The following is an 8,251-nucleotide window of genomic DNA, read 5'->3' as shown; positions in this document are numbered from 1 at the left end:
TAAAACGGCATTTAATGAAGTTTTAAAGATTATTGTTGTTACTTAAAGGATACATATAAAGAAAAAATCACTTTCAGAGAAAGTGTTTTATTTTGTCATTTTTTTTCTTTATTTTATATTTTTTGTGAAGTTGGTGACCTTGTAAACTTTTACAGTTATTGAAATGTTTTTAATAATATCGATCAGCCGAACAGAAGCACATAAGAATGACAGACTTGAACGCAGGCTAATAAATATATGGTGTACAATTTCTGTAACAAATATGAATGGTCCTTTATGAAGTTTTAAAATATTTTTTTTCGGGTCCACCTAGCAGCCCAGCAGCCTGAAGTTGGCAGCCTTGCAGCCTGTCAGCTTAGCAGCCTAAAAAAAATTTAAGAATAGTACAATCATGAAAACCGTCGGAAATACATTAGTAGCACTTCTTTAGATCATTCCACGCCTTTTTCAATATCGTGATCTTTATTTTTTAAGATGTTGAACTTTATCGTAACATTTTTTTTTTCATTCTGACGCCTCGAAATTTGTGAAGTTAGCAGCCTAGCAGGATAGTACAAACATGAAAACCGTCGGAAATGAGTCAAATACTTAGACTATTCCACGTTTTTGAATATTGAACTTTTTTTTTTTTTTTTTTTTGACACTTCGAAATTTGTGAAGCTAGCAGCCTAGCAGCCTAAGGAAAACTAAGGATAATAAAAACAAGAAAACCGTCGGAAATGACTCGGTAGCACATACTTAGACCATTCCACCATTTCAGTATCGCGATCTTTATTTTTTTAAATATTGAACTTTATTTTATTTTTCATTTTGACGCTTCGAAATTTGCGGGATTAAACATGTTTTCGAATAAAGTAGGATGTAGTCTTAATCTTAGAACATTTTCTCGGCTAATAATGTCGCTGTCTCTGGACAATAAGTGACGTCATGTGAGTTATTTATGATATGCAAGTTTGTATGTATATGTTTATAATGAAGTTGAAAGTTCAACGCATATTTATTTAAGGTCTGTAAAGATAAAAAATGTGTTGAAATGTAAAGAGATATACAATGCATATGTTTAAACGAACACATTAATGAACATAAAGATTATCTGAACTTAAGAAGAATACCCATTTGATCAATAGTTGCCACATCCTGACCTATTATACGACACATCAAATATGTATGCCTCTACAATTGTTATGCTGATAATTTCACATCATATTATATATTATTTTCATTTTCCTCGATAAATTGTACTCACGTAAGTGCGTTACGCAAACTACGCACCGGGTCAGGCTCTTGTGATTTCAGCAAAAAAAAGAAAGAAAGAAAAAACAAAACAAAAAAACAACGCAATTGCATCGCCTATTTATTAAATACATGTTGTTTCCATGGATCTATTAAAGATGTTTAAAAGGTTATTGCTTCATATATGAATATGTGATTCCTTCACTTTGACTTCAGTTTATAGACTTATTCGTCACACCATTTTCCGGTATGTTACGGTTTACCTCCGGGGAATTTCACCAAATGAAGTACATACCACTGGAACATTTACTTTTCTATCATTATTTCGCCGTGTAAGGTGAAAAAACTTGACATGATTGAAAATTATCAATGTTCCCCTCAACAACTATTGCAAATTTTTTATAAAATTGAATTCTTTATTATGAAATTCAATGAAATTAAAACAGTCGTAGTGGCATCTTCCATAATAAATAACGAGATATTTTTTTGTGATTAAACTTGCGTATTTTACTTTATTTTTGTATGTAATTATTCTTACAATGATATTTAATTATTTTCCTACATAGTAGTATCTGTTGATTCAATAACGACCAAAAACGAAGAATTCGTTATTACACTCCATTAACGGAATTTCCCACAGCTATGTAAAGAAAGTACCGGAAAACGGCGTTAACCTAGGTTTTCGAATTCGTGAATGTTTGCCGTTAAAGGAATTTAATTTAAACTTTATGTAAGAAAAATTTCTATAGGCCCTTTCGAAATGCATTTCTTTTATTATTCATGCTATTTCGCAATCAATCTTCGCCTCTTCGTTTATATATGAAGATGCGCTGATCTTCATCTAAATAATTATGAAGATGCGTGAAGTACAGTAAACTTTGTGAAAAACTCGTAAAAAATATAGCCCAGTAGGACACATGAGACATACTCGACAGAGAACCAGTCCACCTCCAATCTAGGGGAACAATCGAAACGTCCAATCTCCACACAGTGATCTCCCCTTAATTCTTCGGCGTAGATCTCTGCCACCAAGGTCCCAATATATCAGAATTTCTGATATACTATATTTTTTCAAAAATTGTTTTATCTACTGCTTTTTATCTATCAGATAAGTTTTCTCTCATTTATTTAACAATGTTTATGAATAAATAAATAAATAATATGAATATTTAGAAATAATTTTAAAAATTATGAGATTATTTTCTACCGAGACGATATTTTGATATTTTATATTTTTTAGCTTTTGAATTTATTTTTCGTTATTTTGTATACTTTCGATAATTTTTTAATAAACTATATGGAACGTAGGCACTAAAAGTAAAAAATAAAACAGAAAGAGAAAAATAACGTTAGATTTTCTTTGTAACGGTCGATATTTACATTTGAATTTCGACGTTACGTCATGTGACTTTCATCATCATGTGACGTCTTTGAAGGCAGTGATTACAATTCTGCCAAGGAGGTAATCACTGTGAGGAGTTTGCGGAACGTCCTCAGCTACATTCGAAAACTGCCTCGGCTATTATTCTATAATAATATCAAAGGGCCAAAAAGTTGCGATTGATCGGAGACAAGTGTACCAGTCTACCTCCTGAAATTGGAGAAGAGCCAAAAAGTATTGCGAAATCCGATCGATGATTTATGAAGATGATGGAGTTGCATAGCAAACAGGCGTTTTCGTGTGTTTTACACATCCCGGAAATTTCATCTGGCATGGGAGGGGTGCCAGACGAGTCGCATGCTGACAACGGCACGCTTAGGATGACGTCATTTTTCCGTTATGAATGAAAGTTGCCAATTTCATACGACTGTTGTAAGAAAAATAGTTTACGGCTGTAATGATATCAATTTGCGTTGAAAATAAAGAAAAGAATTAAAAATATTAACTGAAATATTTACAATATGCAAGAAAAAATATCTTGTACATATATATATATGACAGGTATTATTATCTATTAACCGTTGTGTAATTGGGACACAGATTAGGTAATTATTTCATAATTTTGCATTTGCTATTTTTCTATTATTTTCTTGAGCAAGACACTTTAACACTAAATGAATAATAGAATATATCATCCAACTTTCTCCTCATAATCAGAAACTCTCTAACCACTACGCTGCTTTCAGTTGACGTATCCATATCCCACCTTCATTTTATATATCAATAAAAAGCAAAGGAAATAAACTGAATAACTTGCACAAACCCATTATATCATAATGGCTGGCCCGTTAAAATGTAAACGTTATCGAGTTCGAGGTTAACCTTTGTTTACATAACAAAGATTGATAACAATGCGAAAAAAAAATATGGAAAGCCATGGCTGTCTTATATTGTTCTTTTCCAATTTATTTAACCATTTGGATAATATATAAGTTCACTTCGACTATATATGAATTGAAAACACCTTCTTATTTAACCGGAATCCATTATGTTAATCCACAGTTACAAATATGAAACCATACCGTCAGTGTATGAAACAGAGTTAGCAATATATAAGTTGATTTTCTCAATATAATGATTCCAGTTCTTCAATATATGGTACCAAAGTAGCCATGTATGGAATCAGATATCTTATATGAATCCGTATTATCAATATATCAATTAATTTTTTCAATATATGAATCCAATTTATCAATTTATGAAACCAAAAGGTAGAAATATATATAAGTTGGTTATCACATTATATGATACCAATTCTTGCTATAGGTTGCTAGTATATGAATCCACTTTTCCAATATATGGAACCAAATGAGCAATGCGTTGAACCAAAATGTCATTATACTGACGGGACGTTTTTAAAGGCTGTATTCTATCCTCGCACCGGTATTACAGTTTCGCGCCAATATTTGTTGTTTGAACTGTCAAAAGACCAGCGTGCTTTACTAATGGCACTGCACATTTTCTAAATAAGGACATATTTGAATTTAACGTCACATTCAATTACTTTGGCCTTAAAATGGGCTGGGCAGGCAAAAACTTATCGTTATATTATGTACGAGGTGTATGTAAAATTTCAAAGTCATAATTTAAGCTTCTAAGTCGTATTGACCATAAACAAGAACATATTTAAACAAAAGTTTATTCTCGACCTTTACCTTTGATCAAAAATGGGCATGGCCAGTAGGACACATCAATGTTAATCTACTCACAAAGTTTCAAAATAACCAGTCAAATAATTTAATTTCATGAAAAAGTGTATGCATTGTTATAACAGAACCCAGTGACTTTTTGACTTGAAAATAGGCTAAAATTGGTTCCATATAATGAATATTTCTATCATAGAATGTAACATCAACATATATACTGCTTCTTTGGTTGCATTCATTAATAAAATGGTTTCATATATTGTAAAAATGAAATAATATATTAATAATTCGGTTTCATATAAGGGCATCTGGTTCCATATATGGCTACTTCGGTACAATATATTGAAAGAATTGGTATCATATAATGTGATAACCAACTTATATATTTCTACTTTGGTTTCATAAATTGATACACTGGTTTCATATATTGAAAAATCAATTAATATATTGATAATTGGGTTTAATACCAGGATATCTGGTTCCATATATGGCTATTTTGGTACTATATACTGAAGAATTGGTATCATATCATGTGATAACCAACTTATATATTTCTACTTTGGTTTTATAAATTTATAATTGGTTTACATATAGTGAACAATGCATTAATATATTGAAATTTCGGTTTCATATAAGGATATCTGATTCCATACATGGCTACTTTGGTACCATATATTGAAAAACTGGAATCATATATCGAGAAAATCAACTTATATATTGCTAACTCTGTTTCATACACTGACGGTATGGTTTCATATATTGTAGCTGTGGATTAATATAATGGATTCCGGTTAAATAAGAAGGTGTTTTCAATTCATATAGTCGAAGCGAACTTATATATTGTCCAAATGGTTAAATAAAATTGAAAAAGAGCAATATAAGACAGCCATGGCTTTCCATAAAAAAAGTAAGGGCAAGCTGATTCCCTTATGAATTAAACACAAAGTAAAACGTGAGATTTTTATGTGCCTTGATAGCGCAGTAGACAGAGCGACCGTTTAAGTGTTTATATTCATGGTCGAATCGTGGTTATATATATAAGTACTATTACATTTGGCTGTCTAATGGATCTTTTTCTTATTTGACCGGTTTTGTTTCAAATAGTTACAAAATGCATCAGATATTTTTTGGACACGGGTTGATATGCACTTGCGTACAGTTAGAGAAAAAACGCCACACATCAGGAGAAAGCATTATCAGAAAAGTAAAAAATAATGTTATATATTGATCCATATATTCAAATTATAAATATTAGGTAATCGTAGTACATTTAAAAATTCTTCATACAGCAATAATTTTTGCGAATCGAACCTGCCTTGCATTGATATTCAACTAGAAATTTAAATGACAGTCTTACCTACTGCGTTAAGTGGACAGTTGGCAAATTGGTAGTTTTTGTTTATTTGTATCGTTAAAAGATGATAAATACAATATGATAACTGTTTTACACCCTTATAGTTGACTTGACCACTGCGTCACTAAATAATTATTTTAGACGTACTCAACACATTTACCTACACTGTAAATGTAAATGTTAAAGAATAGAACACATCTTGAACGCCTATTTGCAACAGATATTGAACGCCAAGACGCGTTCCATTTCTTAATACTAGTGTTCAACTTTTGTCTCCAACCGTTCATATACTAACGCCTTATGAACATCTAGTGTTCAAATTTTAACGTTGACGTTAAAATCTTAACACCAAACCATTCCATTATAGAACATGTTATGAACATTCAGGTGTTCTACTTTTAAATGCCAGACGCGTTCAATTTCGATGCAACAGATATTGAACGCATAGAACATGTTCAAAATTAGGTATGTTAAAAGTTAGAACACCGATGAACACTTATGTTAACATTTGAACACCTGATAAAACAACAGATCTACGTCATAAAACAAAAAATCATATTAAGATTTTTTAATTTTTCTTTAATTATTCACAATAATAAAATGAATGTTATCCAAAATTTCTTATTATTTTCTAACCCTCAGCCTGATAAACAGTTATAAAGTAAAAAATGAAAAAATTTAAGACTAACAATTATGATCAAAATGTAATAAATTAGATACTGTTTTAGTAATTGTTTGTACATGTTAACATGAATCTTGCGTTTCATATCAGACCACAAAAGTTTGAGTAATAATCACACAGCAACATAACCTGTCTTTCAATATCCTAGCATTGTTTCACTTGTTGTTATAACATGTTGTATTTCTATTTTTTATATTCTTGTGTGCATGAATGCAGTCTTCTTAACATAACACATGAATTAAGGATAATTTCCTAAATTTCTTCGCAAATACAAACTGCTGCGAGAGTACATAAACAATAATCAATATTCTATGTCGAAACACCAAAGGACAGTTGCTTTCCTCTGTAGTGTATGTCATCAGTTTGTGCGAGGTGTTTTCATTTGTCTCCAATTTAGCAGGACAATCATATTCTTCATTATCCTGGAAAACATTAATGGAATTTACAAACATGCTGGTGATTTAAAGGCTTATAGTTGCTTCCTATGAGATAAATCATTCTTTACAGTTCTGATATAGAGAATAACAGCGTAAGTGGTTGACATACATGTATATAATATATGTATATTCACCACATTCAAGTCCGATTTTTTAATACAATTCTAACATCACCAGGGCCATGCACATTGTCACAAAGTCGATTTGAATCCGTAGCTACGACTCTTGTACGACACAATTTATTTGTGACACAATGTCAGGCCATCTTTGTAACAGTTATGGACTATAAAATGATTTGATTGACAATAAAAGCTCATTTGGAAATGTTAGAATTTAAATATTATCCACCTAATATTGTTTAAGGAAACATACCTCAAAGATCTGTTTGGAAGTCTGGAAATTACATCATCCCCTTATTTCTGCTCCAGTTTCTGTAGATCTACAGTATAGTTCAAATCTTTAATCACTGCTTGGAACAACAGTACTTACTCGCTATCCTATTAAAATATATATCATACACAGATTTATACACAATTTCTAAATAATTCATTAATCTTTGCATTTAAATAATCCCGACTACTCAGAAAAATCTACAATATCACATATATAGATCATCTCCTTGTATATAAGGAGACACGTTTAATTATGCCATTGTGAACTACAACAATATGACGACTTTTTTTTCAGAAAAATAAAACAATTATGGATAAAAAAGAATGGTAAAGAAATAAAAGTTAATACCGTATTTTTCTTCAATTTTAGTCATTGTTCAGCTTGCGTTTCTCCAACGCTTACTTGTTGTTGTTGTTGTTGTTGTAGTACTTGAATGACGTCAGATATTGTCACAAATCTATTTTTAGAAACGTTCTCAATTAGAACATTCGATGAACGCTACTGTTCATATCATGTTCCACTTTTTAATGTTTTAATTATCAAAGCACCATTACTTGTTAAATTGCGTAAATGTAAACCCAACTGACAATATATTGACCAAAAAACTTACCCAAGTAGTCAAAAAATCAAATTCTTTCATGTTGTCTAGTCAGAAGGACTACCATTGAACACTGACGTTCACATGATAAGTGTTCAACCCGTAAATAGAACGCCTTTACTGAACACAGGCATTCAAAATATAAACGCGCAATGTTCCAAAATTGAACAAGTGTGAACGCGTCCGGTGTTCTCCTCATTTACAGTGTATGTATCTGATATAAATAATAAACACAAAAAATATTGTTTGAAAATTTTCCTAATATTTGCGGGAAATCACTGACCCGCGAATTGCGTAGCTCATCTACACAAACGCTATCACTTTAATCTTTAAGGTACAAACCTGTTTCAACCAACATTAAAACAGATAAGGTCCTGTATCGGAAATGATGAAGGGGGTTTATTAATTTATTATCTCTCAATAATAGATGCTTGTTGATGACGAATCTCATTTTGATTATATTTTAA

At 31.2% G+C, this 8,251-nt stretch overlaps 1 long non-coding RNA gene across 2 annotated transcripts; it reads right to left on the bottom strand.

The window, feature by feature from the left end:
- Nucleotides 1–6,417: 6,417 nt before the first annotated feature.
- LOC132756134 (uncharacterized) lies at nucleotides 6,418–7,910 on the bottom strand. 2 transcript variants are annotated; one of them, XR_009629291.1, is made up of 3 exons: nucleotides 7,797–7,910; nucleotides 7,166–7,290; nucleotides 6,418–6,778 (listed from the first exon to the last, which is right to left on the bottom strand). It is a non-coding gene; the product is annotated as an uncharacterized LOC132756134 (long non-coding RNA). The 2 variants fall into 2 exon arrangements; XR_009629289.1 differs by lacking the exon at nucleotides 7,797–7,910 and adding an exon at nucleotides 7,535–7,786.
- Nucleotides 7,911–8,251: the final 341 nt, after the last annotated feature.

This window comes from Ruditapes philippinarum, unplaced genomic scaffold (genome assembly GCF_026571515.1).
Source record: "Ruditapes philippinarum isolate M1 unplaced genomic scaffold, ASM2657151v2 ctg5382_1_1_1_1, whole genome shotgun sequence".
NCBI lineage: Eukaryota > Metazoa > Mollusca > Bivalvia > Venerida > Veneridae > Ruditapes > Ruditapes philippinarum.
Note: the sequence above shows the minus strand (reverse complement) of the source record. Positions and strands in the feature narration are given on the sequence as shown.